This window comes from Crinia signifera, chromosome 1 (genome assembly GCF_055691185.1).
Source record: "Crinia signifera chromosome 1, ASM5569118v1, whole genome shotgun sequence".
In the NCBI taxonomy this organism is placed as follows: domain Eukaryota; kingdom Metazoa; phylum Chordata; class Amphibia; order Anura; family Myobatrachidae; genus Crinia; species Crinia signifera.
Genome location: NC_139217.1, coordinates 343,219,065 through 343,236,490, shown reverse-complemented (window position 1 = coordinate 343,236,490; position 17,426 = coordinate 343,219,065). Strand labels below are relative to the sequence as shown.

The following is a 17,426-nucleotide window of genomic DNA, read 5'->3' as shown; positions in this document are numbered from 1 at the left end:
CTTGTGCACAGCTCCCTCCCCGCCACACGAGGTTCCCGGCGCGCCGGGTACCGAAGCCCCCACCCTGCCCTAGCAACACCACCTTCCTCCGCAACTTATGCACTTTGCGGCTCCTCACCTGCACTGCATGGGACTCCTCCACCGGACTGTGACCGTTCCCCACTGGTTGCCCCCCCAGTAACCTCATGCCACCCGGATCGTGCAAATGCATCTAAAAACATAATCACCATATGGCCCTTGAAATACATTTAAATGCTGCTATGCTGATCTTCCCAGCAAGACACTCATTTGCCTGCAGCTCCACTCTGCCACTCCACATTGGTTGCCTGCATTTACCGTATTCAACATAAAACACTTCTACTCGCATATAGAGCCATTAACCCTACTGCACCAGCATATATCTCCTTACTTCCCACCAAATATCTCCCATCCACTTTGTCCAGTCTGCCCTAAAAACTCCCTCTCGGGCAAACCTGCCATATATATATATATATATATATATATATATATATATATATATATATATATATATATATATATATATATATATATAGCTTACGTACTGTAGAGCCGGCACTCCCTGGCCTCTGGGAATAACTTGCCCGGTGCCTTCCAATAGGTTCCCCGTTGGTATGACGGGTACAGCAAATATTTCGGATGGTGGCGGCACTCACAGACGAAATGAGGACACAAACACACTGTAATGTGTTCAACGTTTCAGTGCAAAGCACTTTTATCAAGAACAGTGTAACAGTGAAATAACAAAACTTACCCCAATAAATAGCACGCCAACCCCTCAGAAGAGACGCTGCTTCCGCCCGCTCCAGTCAGCTGCTGGTCGCGCGGCTCTGACGTCAGATTCACCCCATGTGATACTGTTGCGTGGCAACAGCTACAAACAAAAATCACGCATAGTTAAAAATTCACATATCAGTATAATAGAATAAAGTGCATCGTGCATAATTGCCTAAATGATCGTGCTGGGTGTAACACAATGAGAAGATCATGTTTTTTCATGACACATACATACAAATGCGTTTCTTGGATGTCACGCCGCTGCCGGTTGACACGATGTCGACTAATGCAAAAGATGCTGCTTAGAACAAATTAGGTTATCGACGTGGTATACGCAATATAGAAGAAATTATCTTTATATATGTGGATCTCTAGAACATCGTGTCAATCCCGTGTCAACGGCAGAGCAGCCAAGTGTGCAGTACATAAATACAAATGCAGTCTACTTACAAAAACTCTGTAACCATTACATATGCAGGAGTGTAACCCATAAATTCATGTGATGTATATCATTAGAGAACATCCTATCGCAAAGGGTCATTAGAATATTATAAGAAACAATGCAAGCCTAAAGTTTCATTAAGCCCTCTTGGGGCTAGAGTCCCCAATTTTTCAATCCACATTGATTCTCTTTGGAGAAGTCTGATATTTCTATCACCTCCTCTCTTCAATGGGGGTATTTGATCTATGATCATATAGCGTATTGCTGTGATGTTATGTTTAGCTCTAGCGAAGTGCCTGGCTAGAGGTTGGTCACTATCCCCTTTTAGAATGGCAGCCTTGATGGCTGAACGGTGTAATGCCATTCTCTCCTTAAACTGTCGTTCAGTTTTGCCCACATATTGTAACGAGCAAGGGCACGTTATAATATATACAACGTACCTGGAGGTACATGTCAACCTGTAATTAATGTTAAATTTCTTTCCCGAAAAAGGGTGATTAAAAGACGCTCCAGTTTGCATGAATCCACATGTTGTACAATTTGGGCAACGAAAACAACCCTTCTTAGGAGCCCCTAGGAATGTGCCACCTTTTTTCCTAGACATATCTGTAATGTCTGTATGTACCAGGCCAGGGGATCCATTTTCCAGCCGATTTCCATCTATTTAGATGGATATCTACAGCCGATCATATTAGCAAAAAAAACGTGTCTTAAAGACACAACAGCTTTATTAACAGCCATTCATGTTTTTAAAGATCTTCCAGCAGATTGTTTATTATGTTCGGTAGATGTGTGTAATCTTTACACTTGTATTCCCCACAATATGGGATTGGAAGCAGTACGGAGGACCCTAACCAACAATCCCTTATATTTAGGGCCTGATCTTGATTTTTTTATGACGCTCCTTGAAATGATTTTGAGTAAAAATTACTTTTATTATGATGGAGGTTTTTACCTGCAGACGGCCGGGGTTGCGATGGGATCGAATGTAGCCCCGGCCTACTCTAATATCTTTATGTTTCAGGTTGAAAATGATATATTTTTTTCAGAACCGACAGTGGCAGAGAAGGTCTATGCCTATTTTAGATATATAGACGACCTCCTTATTTTCTGGAGGGGTACTAAAGAGGAATTTACATCCCTTATTGATAACCACAACAGCACCGACAGTCCAGTAAAATTAACTTACCAGATCAGCGACATCTCAGTTAATTATCTTGATGTCACCATTACTAAAGAGGGCAGGACCCTTCGCACTAATATTTTTCAAAAACCCACAGACAGAAATAATCTCTTATTAGCGTCTAGTGCACACCCCAAAAATTTGAAACAAGCCTTACCATACAGCCAATTCCTTAGGGTCCTTAGGATCACTAGTGATAGGACCGAGGCCGCTAAAGCACTTGATGTTATGAGTGCAAAATTCCATGAACGTGGATATGATAAAAAAACTGTCCAGTTAATGAGAGACAGGGCTCTCAAAGTCCCACAAGCCCAATTGATGGGTGAGAAAAGGAAAGAGAAAGACAAAAAGGGCGAGAGTAACAAATTCATTTGGCCCAATACTTATAACCATCAATCTCCCTCCCTCACCAAGAAAATTAAATCATTTTGGCCAGCCATCAATACAGATCCCCAACTTCATCTGTTAAATACCAGATTAATGCCTGCATATCGCAGGAGTAAGAATCTTAGGAATTACCTGGTACATACAGACATTACAGATATGTCTAGGAAAAAAGGTGGCACATTCCTAGGGGCTCCTAAGAAGGGTTGTTTTCGTTGCCCAAATTGTACAACATGTGGATTCATGCAAACTGGAGCGTCTTTTAATCACCCTTTTTCGGGAAAGAAATTTAACATTAATTACAGGTTGACATGTACCTCCAGGTACGTTGTATATATTATAACGTGCCCTTGCTCGTTACAATATGTGGGCAAAACTGAACGACAGTTTAAGGAGAGAATGGCATTACACCGTTCAGCCATCAAGGCTGCCATTCTAAAAAGGGATAGTGACCAACCTCTAGCCAGGCACTTCGCTAGAGCTAAACATAACATCACAGCAATACGCTATATGATCATAGATCAAATACCCCCATTGAAGAGAGGAGGTGATAGAAATATCAGACTTCTCCAAAGAGAATCAATGTGGATTGAAAAATTGGGGACTCTAGCCCCTAGAGGGCTTAATGAAACTTTAGGCTTGCATTGTTTCTTATAATATTCTAATGACCCTTTGCGATAGGATGTTCTCTAATGATATACATCACATGAATTTATGGGTTACACTCCTGCATATGTAATGGTTACAGAGTTTTTGTAAGTAGACTGCATTTGTATTTATGTACTGCACACTTGGCTGCTCTGCCGTTGACACGGGATTGACACGATGTTCTAGAGATCCACATATATAAAGATAATTTCTTATATATTGAGTATACCACGTCGATAACCTAATTTGTTCTAAGCAGCATCTTTTGCATTAGTCGACATCGTGTCAACCGGCAGCGGCGTGACATCCAAGAAACGCATTTGTATGTATGTGTCATGAAAAAACATGATCTTCTCATTGTGTTACACCCAGCACGATCATTTAGGCAATTATGCACGATGCACTTTATTCTATTATACTGATATGTGAATTTTTAACTATGCGTGATTTTTGTTTGTAGCTGTTGCCACGCAACAGTATCACATGGGGTGAATCTGACGTCAGAGCCGCGCGACCAGCAGCTGACTGGAGCGGGCGGAAGCAGCGTCTCTTCTGAGGGGTTGGCGTGCTATTTATTGGGGTAAGTTTTGTTATTTCACTGTTACACTGTTCTTGATAAAAGTGCTTTGCACTGAAACGTTGAACACATTACAGTGTGTTTGTGTCCTCATTTCGTCTGTGAGTGCCGCCACCATCCGAAATATATATATATATATATATATACACACTATAATATTCCTTCACGTGCTAACAAGAAAAATAGAATTGGATTTCTATGTGAACTAACAGCCTTTACACTAGGAATGCTTGATGGAAAAGGATACAGACAAAAACAGGTACAAAAGTTAGTGAACAGGTGCTCCTCCGGTTTAAGGGAGAAATATAAAGCACAATCTGGGGCTAATTTAACCCTGTATCTAAAACATGTATTGTGTACAACTTTTAGAAATTGATGACCCATGATGAAGTCCGCAAGGACGAAATGCGTTGGTTTGTGTTGAGAAACCATTGAAGATCCATGGTGCAGTGTGCATTAAGGACCTTTTTAATAAATATTATCAAAAGGACTCTTGTGCTTATACCTTCTTTTGGATTGGGTGAAATTAGCTCCGGATTGTGCTTTATATTTCTCCCTTAAACCAAAGGAGCTCTGTGAATAAGGCATTTCTGATTTGGTGCCATCTGCTCCTGATTGGCTGCATGTCCAAAAGCAGTAATTGGCTTGTGGCTGCAGCCTAATTAGAAATGCAACTGGTGTCCCCATGGCTGAATATCGTCTGTGATATGCCGCTGTCCCGCTCCCCCTCCCCACCAGGGTCGAGGCCATGGATTCCAATTCTGGTAATACCCCCGTGATGGCCGCCATGTTTTTATTCTGGAGTACACATACCGACAGCCACTTTCAGTCATTTCCGAGAACTGTGCCTCTATTTCATAACTGTTATTCCTCACAAAACCTTTTGTTCGGCGGTTGCCCAAATAACCTGATGACGATTAGGGAAAGCAAGCTAAGCAATGTACTTAAAATGCCTTATGAGAAGAATAGTAATCACATTTCCTACGAAGCAATATTGTCTATCTGCAAAAAGAAAATAACAAAAACCCTTCTTCATATTGTATGCTTCAAAGCAAGCGAAAAATTCTTTCAGCATTAAGGCAGGAGGAAAAAATAACAATATCTGTGCCTGTGATATATAACCCATGTCAGTGCTCAGTATGGAGTACTGTATATTGCAAATTTCCTAACAGCAGCTTATTCTATAAATCTATAAACACATCTTGCTATACTCTAAGTCAGATCTAGAGATGGGCAAAATGGGTCTCTTAAAAGATCTGGGATCTAGCGCGCAATCCGAAGAAAGAACCGGATCTTTTAGACGGATCATCGACTCGCTTTGAATAAGGGTTAATGTCATAATAATGAAGCATGAAATCTCGCGAGAGGACGGTAGCTCTCGCAAGATTTCCCCTGTAGTTGACTTCCTAACCACAATCGGGCGAGTGGGCCATAATCAACAACAAAAAATCAAAGTTAATGAATGATCCTTTTCGGGATCGGCGGCTCACTCACTCTTTTAAGTGATCCGTTCAAAATATACACTTCGTTCGCGAATGCCCCATCTCTAGTCAGATCACTTCTCTTTAAGAATGTCAGGAGCATGGCCATTTGCTGAACTACAGTAACAACACTGCCACGTTCTTGCTTTAGTTACATATTTATTGTCTTGAACAAAATTATTATTACAAATGCATGGCTAATATCCTTTCATTATTTGGGAAACCATTTATTAAAGCTTCTAAAATTGATAAGTGTGATGTTGCTCAAATCAACCAATCAGATTGTAGTTAGCAGTTCTTTGCTGCATCCTGGAAAATGATAGATAGAATCTAATTGATTGCTATGGGCAACATCCCCACTTTTCACTTTTAGAAGTTATTACATGCATGCAGTGAAGATTCTTTTGTCAGCTTTCCCAAATGCAGCAGTCTGCAGCAATAGTGCGCTTGTGAGTAGCATGCAGCAGTGGCATCACATGCCAGCTGTGGGTGTCACCCTCAGAAGGGGTGATACTAAGGTTCTTTCTCTTGTACAGTGACAGGAGCCACTTCCACTCAGCCCCACCTTCGAGGGCAGTCAGCATCTCTGGGGATGCTGGACATGCATCCGGAGTGATGGAACGGAACTTCCTGCAAGAACACACCCATACCTCCCAACATTACCCATTCCAGGAGGGACACAATGCTCTGCTCCTGGACTTTCTTGCCAGTGGCAGTTGCAGAGCTGGGACTGCACCACTGTCCAAAATTCAAATAGGGGAGTCCAACCTGCCAGTGAGTCCTAGATTGTAGTGTTTGGGGTGTCAGTTGGTGAGGATCGCCTATCTGAATTATCGACTGTGCTGCAGCTCAGCAAATGCAATTGCCACTGACATGGAAGTCCAGTAACAGAGCATCTTGTCCCTCCTGGAATGGGTCATGTTGGTAGGTATGCACACCCTTTAAAGTAAGGAACACCCATTTAAATCAGGCAGCACACCTTTTTGGGTGGCCACACCACCGCCGCAGGGAGAGTGTGCACCTGGCGTCACCAGACCTGGTGACATCTCTGGCATGCAGGTCACAGAATGGCGCTATTAACGAACATTGTCATTTTGATTGATTTAGAAGTCTGTAAAGCTAAAGGCTGCCCTGAATTCTAGATCTGATGTCTCTCCCCTGTACAGTGGTCAATGTGTTCCACACCAGGATGTCTGTGTACAGTTACAATCCAGTATTGTTTGATTGCAGGGGAGCGACCAATTTGGCATCTATGACAGACCCAGTACTGGTCCTGATTAACAGAGGGTTATAAGGGAAAAATAGGGTGGGCCGGCCCCCCAGTACTCTTATTGGGTTGGTAGAGTGCAAAATCAGTTCCAGGTGTTCTAATAGTAACCATACCCAGGTCCCAAATTACCATTACTGATGTCATGTAATGACATTGACATGCAAGCAGACAGACTGAGACTGAAAAAATAAGCACTACAGAGTACTGGAGGAGGAAGCGGAGCGGAGGCAGACAGACAGGAATGGCGGGATACGAGAGGATGGCATGTATGATGTAAGTTGGTGTTTTGGATGTTACAGAACATTTATAGATTGACCCAACTGTATATTCTTTTTGTTTGATTAGGTATGTACATGTAACCCTCCAATGTTCCCACCAGTGTGAGACCACGTTATAACACATAGAGACTGGGGTGGGGTACACAATAAAAGCATGCAGATGGTGCCAAATGGGTAGGATGAGGTATAATGGCCCAGGGATATGGTCACTAGGTCGACAAGTGGAAGGTCAACATGCATTGGGTCGACCACTAACGGTCGACATGCAGGAAGGTTGACATGTCTGAAGGTCAACATGGGGTTAGGTTGACAGGGTAATTAGGTTGACACATGCATTAAGTCAAAAGGTTGACAAGGATTTTTTCACTTTTGTTTTGAGCTGACACTTTTTGACACTGCCTACAGGCAGTATTTCATGCCCTACCATCCACTATGGTGTGGTGGGTAAATAAAATAGTGATACACTAGTAATAAAATAGTAATAGTGTGCTAAGCATAGCGAGGCACTGTGCCGAAGCATGGCAAGCGGACATGTTAAAGGGAGTGGGTGCTATCTGAGGGTGCAACAATTTATTGGGTGTTTCTAGGCTCCACTAGGGGAGGGGTAAGGATAGAAACATAGAAACATAACATTTGACGACAGATAAGCACCACTTGGCCCATCTAGTCTGCCCCTTTTGTGGTTATTAGATATTATTGATATTCTGTGGATTTGGAGAATGAGTTGTTTTTTTATCTGCTTGATCGAGGTTGTGGGATCTGTACTCAGTCTCAGGGGGGAGGAGGGTATTATTTGAAATGAAAGGAGGTTTATGGTTTGTCACAGCACCTTAAAGGTCTTGGGGCATATTGAAACCGCTTCCACACAGGTGTAGTGCTGTAATAATACCACCTCTTTTGGTGTTGGTTCCACCTACATTTGATATTTATAGAAATTTTCCAGGGCGACTTTTAGGTCCCAATCTGCACCTGCCTTAGTGGACAGATTTACTTTAAAAAATTTTAATTCTAAAAAGTTGTGGTGCTGCCCACAGCAACCTATCCCATTCTAACTGCCATTTCTCTACCAGTAATTTGACTATTTGCTTTTGACAATACCTCTACTATATTTTTGCAGCCAATTTAGCTGTTTTCTGGTCAGCATCAGTAAATATGCTGACTCAACTCAGTAGGAAATATGACTGCACACATTTTGCACACATAGCAGTTTAAGGCCCTTATTCAGATCTGATTGCGTACAAATTTGTTCTCAAAATGGGCAAAACCATGTGCACTGCAGATGGAGCAGATGGGGCAGGTAACAGGGCCTAAGTGCTCTGCACCATAACTGACCATTAGACATACAACTGTAATGGGCCCTAGACCAGTGGTTCCCGAACTGGATGCTGTGGCACCTCAGAACTTTCATGGGTTCCCTGGATTTGTGGTCCAGGAACGATGTGAATCATTTAAAATCAATGTAATGGGCAAAATCAGTGCTTGTGGCTTCCATGCATAAAACATGAGGATAAGCAGAAGGACATCCTGTCCCTCCTCACCGTATAATTAAACTAAGGATGACATATAAGCACAATTTACTTAATTTAATATTCTTTTATAAATTGCTTTAAAAAAAACTTTTTGCCTAGCAGTAATGTGAATTTTTTTGGCACTGTGATTCAGAAATGTTTGGGAACCACTACACTAGACTGGAAGTGCTACCAGTGGATTAACAGGGTGATATAGCTTGGCTTGGCCAAACGAAAATTCGGTCCAGGTATCGGTGTGGCTCTGTGTATTTGTATCGGGAAAAATACGCATGTGCAGGGCCACTGTGCGAGCGCATTCACAGTCTCTGAATTGTTCGCACAGAGGCGGGTGGGCAGGGGGATGCCCAGCATTTCCTGGGCGTGCCCACATAAATGGTGGATGCCCCCAGAAAAACGCTTAGCGTCCCCATGCGAACACAGGCATGGCTAAGCCTACACTTGACGGGCCACTGACGTCACATGAGGTCACCACTTGCCCCCTGTTCGGCCCTCTCCGGCCCAGATAAAAGTCAGATCAGACTGACTTTTATATGCGAGCTGGAGAAAAATCATCCGATGGGTGGCGACCATCAAATGATTTTTTTGCTCTTATGGCCATTCAATCTGCAAAGAAGGGCGGACATTTTCTCAACAAGTGGGCAGTGTTTCCCCGCTCTGTAAGCAGTGAATTTACACAGCTTACAGAGCTAGATTGATAACTAATCCACCATAGGAGCAGTCTTGGGTAATCTACACTCTTGTACAGCTGCTAACAAACATATACTCATATATAAACTATTTATGCTAGTTCATGACTGTGTACTCCATCATGTGAGCCTCTAACGTTTTCATTGGATATTATTCAGTAGGGCAATATTTTGTCTTATATTGTACGTAGGTAAATTGGCAGTCTATATATTCTCTCATTCCACTGATCACCATGTAAGAAAATATATTTGACTTTCTTCTATAACTGAGAACAATTTCCGCAATGTATTCCTTTCATATGCTTGTGCAGAATGTTTTTAAGGGTGCCCACTATTCCGTCACTACACAGCGTTTCAGTCTTTGTTACTGATTAAATATTTAGCTGCTTCTTAAATATATAATGTGCATGAATGTATCCCCTTTTAGTTCCTACTAAAATTACACAAATATCTCTTTGATGTTTACCACAACCAAAGAAGCATTATCGCAAATCACAATAGGTGGCTATATTAACAAAAATGATGTTCCTCCATAATGTAACCTGTTATATATGAGTGCTCAACAAACAGTGGATTTAAGTAAGTAGATTAGAATACCAGGATCTGTTTCCCAGAAGCACTTACTGGGCAGCACTCACTGGTCTGGAGTGAAGAGTGCTGCTAGAGAGGACAGGCTCAGTAGAGAGAGTGGTCTCAATTACAATATACTGTAGTAACACAAATTAGCATGTTGGTGGCTCCTTTGGTCACATGGTAACTATGCACGTCCTGCTTAATTACAAATATAGAACCTCAATCAGATCCAGTTCCTAATTACTTCTCATGCCAAATATCAGTGCTTTACACATGTGCAGGACCTGCGATGAAGGAAGCAGTCCAGCATCAGAGTGTCAGTGATTGACAATCTGATGCTGTTTAAGGATATGTTGCAATAACATAAGTTTTCGAAAAACTGGAGGAGTGTCTCCACCATTTTGGGGAGTGAAGCGTCCACGATCTCCCTCCAAAGATGAAGATTTCCTGGCCTGAGGTGTAAATAGCACTTATGGGTCCTATAGCAAAATCTTGAAATGCAGGAGAAAGGAGAGAACGAGAGAGAAATAGGGTGCTTGGGAGAAAGACCGTATAGATGGATGGATGTAAGGGTATAGATGGATGGACAAGGGCATGGGTGGACAGACTGAGCACTATATGGGGGCATAGACAGATAGGCAGATGGACAGAAAGTGGCATACACTTTAGGAGGTGTACATTTGCCGGTGAATGTGATGACCACAGATGGATGGACATGCCAGACCCTCTAACTATTCGGGTTTCAAGAAATGCAGATGTCATGACACTTGGGGTAATCCCAGAGGCAATCCTACTGCACTTTCTAACATGTATTGATATTATTTTTTTCTTATATTTTTTATATTCTTAATAACTGCTGCTGTTCGGCTTGGAAAATCCAACTCAGATTAAAAATAAAAACATTAAGAAAAAATATTTTTAGAGGGTGCAGTTGGATTGCCTCCAAGCCACCGGGCCCCATAGAAGTTGTATCTCCTGCACTCTCTATAGTTATGCCACTGTTCCTGGCTTCTTACAAGGTACTTTGATAGCTGTCTTGTGCAGCCCCATTGGTGCCACAAACTGCCCAATGGTGTCACGGTGATCTGATGCCTGAGTCATAGGCCCTCGATTAGATCACTACTGGAGCTGAAGGCATCTACTTGAAACAGATACCTTTTGCTGCATTTACTGTACATACAGAGCTATCACTGCTGCTTTCCGGGTAAATTATATACATATTTTTACATACTGTAATAACTTTAAGTCTAAAATGAACAGTTCTAAACTATGAAATAAAATTTTATGTAAAAATACCATCCACACATGTTTGGGATCCATACATATTAACACACACTGCATTCATCATTGCTGAGACATTTATCTGGCAGAAAACATCCCTAGGGCTAAAGCTGGAAAAGTATCTTGCACCAAGCATTGGCAGGACATATTATGCCTTCTGAAGTTTTGCTACACCCCCACACTTATTTATATGAAAAGGCCAAATGAGAATCCCCATAGGCATTCCCTGCTTCAGACCTGAATATCTGCAATATGTCTCCGTCTCGGCGTCCCCTGAGGAAAAAACCTGCACAAACTGAGCAGCATCTTCTCAGGCATATTCAGATCTAATGATATTAACATTAGTAGCTGCTGACCACTTATGTCAAGAAGAAGGTTCATCATACTGTATTAGACAAGGCTTCCACAATGTGTTTTTGTCAGTCTCATATTTCTGTCACTATCCAATATCTGTTTCTACATTTTATGAGTATTTTTCTAAGTAATGCACAAACCCTATCCTGTTATATTATTCAGTCCCAGGCAATGCTTAATCCCTGTGTGGCCTCAAGAAGAGAAGAGCATGAGGGTCACATTGTATTCAGGGGAACTTTCCTAAACTTTTCCTGCACAATTCCCAGAAGACTGCTTTAACTTTTGAGTAAAAAATATTCAATTGTCGGCTATTGCTGGAACAATGCCCAAAATAAACACTGCGATGCAATGCACAAATATGAGATTTAAAGTCAAATCTTCAGAATACTAATCCAAATCACTAGTCTTTATTAAAAAGTAATACGAATATAGAGATATTCAATAAAGATTGTTCTCATGAAAACCAAATTAGTGGTATTGTAGGTTCTTCTAAATAATGTACATATATAGGCTCTCATTTTTGTTGCTTTGTCCTGTTGAAAATTCGCAATGGGGACCGATGTTGAAGATCTGCGCATCTGCAGGCCTTCACTTCGGGTGGCCTTGAAGACTCGCATTGTCTGTAAGGTGCATGGGGGGGAGGGTGCGTGGGTGTGTGTGGGGTGTGGTAGCAGTAGGCGGCCAGGGGGCATTTGCAGGAAAATGCACCCAGGAAAAGGCTGGGCCTCCCCAATGCGAATTTGGGTGGCCACCTGTCTTCCGGGGGAGGACAGCTGACAACATCAGATGTCAACTGCCTGGCCTGTTCTCGAAGCTGGGCGCCGCTAATCTAAGGCATCAGAGAGTGACTTAAAGCATGAAATGATTTCGGACCCGCATGCAAGGCCTTTTAGGGACATACGGCATCCTGCAGGGGCTGTCATCTGCATGGCCAGCTGACGGCATTACTTGGCTCACAAAGCAGCAAAATACCGCTGCTTTGTGAGTCTGGAATTGCTGCCAAAAAAAACCCTAGCACCCCCCCCCCCGTGCGCAGATGGAGTTTTTGACAGTCTGCCCAGCGCCCAGACAGTGACTGAGTGGCAGGCTTCTGTTTTCCTTACTATTGGACAACTGAGCTCGACTGTAGTGTTCTGCTATACAGTGGCTCAGCTGTCAGTCAGTGCACTGCACCCTCATAGTGGACCTTATTCTGGTCCACATACAACGCTGAAAATTTTGCAGCATTGTGTGTGGACTAAACTATGCCTGCCGCCCGCAGGGATGGTCCACCCCCCATTTGGTCACACCGTGATTCCCCGCACGGATGCGAATGGATGATTTGCATAATCATCCATTCGCAGCCTTGGGTGCGGGGGAGAAATTATTTGATAGTCGGTGACCATCGAATGATTTCTCCAGCACTTGCAGATCTGAGACACCTCTGTGGTGTCTCAGATCTGCAAGCGCCCTGTGCAGGAAACAATAGAAAGAAACAGTTACCTAGGTAACTGGAGGAGCGCCTGTATGAGTTGTTACTGCCAGCAGCTGTCAAAAAAGGGGTTGTCAGTCCCTATAGAAAATACAATGGTTAGGATGGGGGGAGACAGCGCTTGCATTGATGACAGAATAAGGTGAATTATAAAAAGCAATTTAATAATACAATACACATACAAATAAATAAAATGTAATAAAAAGCACACAGAGGTGGGGGGAGGGAAGGGGAAATTGAAAGCTGCAACCACTTGATGAATTCACCTTTTGAAAGTCCACAGTTCAGTGTGTGACTAGGAGATGAAAAGGAGAGGATTGACCTCTATGCCTGGCCAAAGCGGTGTCTCGCTGGTACTTCCTCCAATTTAGTGTTGGGGGTATCAGTCCTCCCAGTTGGAATATCAGAAGTGAGATGGAGTATCCGCAGAGTAACCCCGGGTGGGTGTTTAGATAGGCTGGCTTGCCTTCCAATAGATGGTAACCTCACTCCGGTCAAATTGGCTGTAGGTGAAGGCAAAACTGGGTCTCCTGTCAACTTAGTAGGTAGTTGGTGATAGTGGCTGGATGGCAGCAGGGGTGGGTGGGCAATCAAGGTGCCTGGGCCAACGCGTTTCGCCGCTAGGAGCAGCTTTTTCAAGGTGGTTATTAATAGGCACAGGTAGGGGTATATATACCTGAAGTAATGGGTCAGGCAGGTACACCTGTGTGTAAACAATTAACTTAACAATGTTAAGAAACCATTAAAAACATACATTAATAGGAGCAGGAGACAGAGCTTAGTATACATGGAATATGTAGATGTAAAAACGAGTATTGCTTATATGATAAAACTGTTATTTTAGTCTGAAGTGCTCCGACCGGCGTCATGAGACTTCCGGTTACGCACTTCCGGTATTCGCGTGGAGCGCATGTGGAACGCACAGCGCTGTTAGAACAGCGCTATGCGGACGCTGAATCAGAGAGGAACACCATAGTATATGGTGTAATAGAGCGTGGGTAGTAAATTATGGTTATATACGCATATTAAATAGTCACACTAGAGACGTGGGCTATTAGAAAGCATTATGTTAGGGCGGGTGTAACCAAGAACAGTGTCCCTTATTTGAGGGGAAACAAAGCTCTTCCTCTTTAGGGGCCTGATTCAGCTAGTTATCACATGCAATTCACTCGAAGGAAGGAACAGGCTGGGACTTTATATAAAGCATACAATTTCAACACTTATATATTGAGATTCAAGCAAATGCTAACAAATAGTGTTAAATAACGTTATCTGGTAGATTATAGTTAAATTAAATGTAAATAGGAGCAGGTACATGTACATATATTATCGAATACAGAAAAGAACAAATAATTATCATAATTGGTACATAACAGAAAAATTAATATATAATATAAATATTATTAGTGATATAATCTAGTGTCCATAGAGAAAATGAAAAAAGATTATACTTTTACTCAAGTTGAACTTTTACTCAGGTGACAGTAATGACAAAAGTACCAACAAATATGGAGCGATCTTAGATATTGTTGCTGATGAGATAAAGAATAATGAATGAATAAATAAAACATGAAAAGGTAGAGAGGAAATCCTCTAGGCTTATTTATATGAGGTAACCATAATAATGGAAAGAAAAAGGAAAAATATGCAGTAAAATTATACTATAATACAGAATTCAGCTCGACTGCCTCGTTTAGGCCCTCCGGATGAATGGTGTGCAGTTGGAACATCCAAAAGACCTCTTGCCTACTAAGCTTTTTGAACCTGTCGCCACCTCGGTGGGTTTTAGATACAGATTCCAAGCCAATTATACTCAGTCCCTTAGGGTCACCTGCGTGGAATTCTGCAAAATGTCTTGATATGCTGTGTGTAGGGATCTGTTTTTTTATGTTTCTGCGGTGCTCCAGGAAGCGTACTTTGAGGGCTCGTGTAGTACGGCCTACATATCCTAGGCCGCAAGGACATTGTAAAAAGTATATTGCATATTTGGTATTACAATTAATAAAGGTATCGATTTTATAGTGTTTACCTTCCCTATTCACAATCTCATAATTCGATTTTTTTGGGATATGGTTACAGGTGATACACCTATTGGCTCCACATTTGTAAAAACCTTTTTGTTTTTGCCCTAACCAGATGGTTGTGGGCATCTCAGTAGGGGTGTCCTTGATGGGTTTTAGAAAACTAGGGGCTAACATGTTTTTTAGTGAGCGATTCTTTTTAAATACAAAGCGGGGATTGGTGGGTAATATGTCTACCAACAGGGGGTCTTGCTTAAGGATGTTATAGTTTTTATCTATAATTTTACGGATTGCCGTAGAGTGTGTGTTAAAGGTGGAGATGAACATGACTTGGCTCTGATTAGAATTGGTGTCTCCTTCTTTCTGACTTTTATTTTTATTTTGATACTTTAGAAGGTTCTTTCTATCCAGAGTTAATACTTCAGAAAGGGACTGATCGATTAAAGCTTTAGGGTAGCCCCTTTGTAGAAAGGACATTTTCATGTCCTCTGCTTGTTGGTTAAAGGATTTCAGGTCGGAGCAGTTCCTATACAATCTAAGGAACTGTCCCTTAGGTATACCCTTCTTCCAGGGGGGGTAATGAGCGCTACTATAGTGTAGGTAGGCGTTTGCACCAACTTCCTTAGTGTAGTTGGAGGTGATAATAGTGTCACCTTCAGCCACGAGGGTCACATCCAGGAAGGAAATCCGCCTGGGATCAAGGTGGTGAGTGAAGGATAAATTATAGGGGTTGGTATTAAGGTGATCAACAAAAGAAAGTGCTGAAGTGGGGGTCCCATCCCAAATAATAAACAGGTCATCGATGTAACGGCCATAGAGGACCAGGTTCGCCCCGAAGGGGCTATCCCAAATTAGATGTTGCTCCACCTCCCCCATATAGAGGTTGGCGTAACTCGGAGCGAACCTGGTCCCCATGGCCGTCCCCATCACCTGCAAGAAAAAGGTGTCTTGAAACAAAAAATAGTTGTGCTCTAGAATATAACTAATAGAATCTGTGATGAAACGCTGGTGTTTCTCCCCCAGGTCCCCATCAGACACCAGTCTCCTAGCTATAACTTCCCTACCAAGTTTATGAGGGATGTTCGAGTATAAACTCGCAACATCTAAGGTGAGAAATGAATATGAATTTTTCCATTGAATATTTTGAACTAATTGCAAAAAATGAATGGTGTCTTTGATGTGGGACCTGAGGGTAGAAACCCTTGGCTGAAGAAAGGAATCGACATAAAAGGAGAGGTTGGAAGAAAGTGAATTAATACCAGAAATAATAGGTCGACCCGGGGGTGAAGTGAGGGACTTGTGAATTTTGGGGAGGTGATAGTAAATGGGAGTGAGGGGATGTTCGCAGAAAAGAAAGCGGAGTTCCTCCCTGGAGATGACCCCATCGCTGAATGCATTTTTCAATAGTTCGAAGAGTATAGAACTAAATTCTTTAGTGGGGTCCTTATCAAGGGTGGTGTAGAAATTGGGATCATAGAGCTGTCTATTGGCCTCCAGGATATAATCCTGGCGGTCCTGAATAACTATCCCTCCCCCTTTGTCGGCCTCTCTTATTATCACTGAGGTATCCTTCATCAATTTCTTGAGGGCCTGTTGTTCATTTCTTTTAAGGTTGGATTTTTTTACCTCTATTTTGGGGTTAATGTTCTGACACATATTTTTAAAATCGCCCAGAGTGGTCTTATAAAATGATTCAACATTAGACCCCTTGGATTTTAGGGGATAAAAATCCGATTTTAGTTTAAATTTTTCCCTAGAAATATCGTAAATTTTTGTGGGTTCCGGATTTTCGGACCCAATTTCCTCAAGCAGCTCCGTAAGGGCTGCGAGGGCTGGCATATCCCCTTGATCAAGTATAATAGCCGCTGCTTCGTCCTTATTTTTATAAAGAATTTGGCGCGCAAAATACCTTTTCCGGCAGAGTCCTCTGATAAACCTATTCAGTTCGACGAAAAGGTCGAATATATTGGGGGGTGCTGTTGGAGAATATTTTAACCCTTTTTCAAGGAGTGTTATTTCTGATGGTGAGAGAATTTTAGATGAGATGTTAAAGACTGACTGTTTTTTGCTAAATTTAGTTTTTAGTTTCTTCTCTCTCTCCTTTTTTCCCCCCCTTCGTCCTCGGAGTCGTAACTTCTTCCCCTTTTGGGGGTTCCTAAGTTTGGTTCCCTGTGCGGGTTGGACTCCCCTTGTGCTAGGTGTCTCTGGTCTAAAAAAACCTCCTCCTGTTCTGTTCGCTGGTTTCTAGTAGGCAATGGGTTTTTAGGGCGTGCTCCCAAAGATCTTATCTCTTGTGTAATGGGGGGATTTGTTCTTTCCCTTTGCATTGAGGGGCAGTTGGTATTATAGATAGTTTGACGGTGTTTATCGAGGGTCTGTGAATCTGGCTGAACTCGGGATCTTCGTGAATAGTCACCTGAGTACTTCCTCCCTGAAAAATTTTGTTTTGAGAA

General features: G+C 42.3%; 1 protein-coding gene across 3 annotated transcripts in view; it reads right to left on the bottom strand.

Moving 5' to 3' along the window:
• Window positions 1-17,426, bottom strand: part of SEZ6L (seizure related 6 homolog like) — a 351,778-nt gene that overhangs the window by 203,858 nt on the left and 130,494 nt on the right. The gene's annotated exons all lie outside the window — the stretch shown is intronic.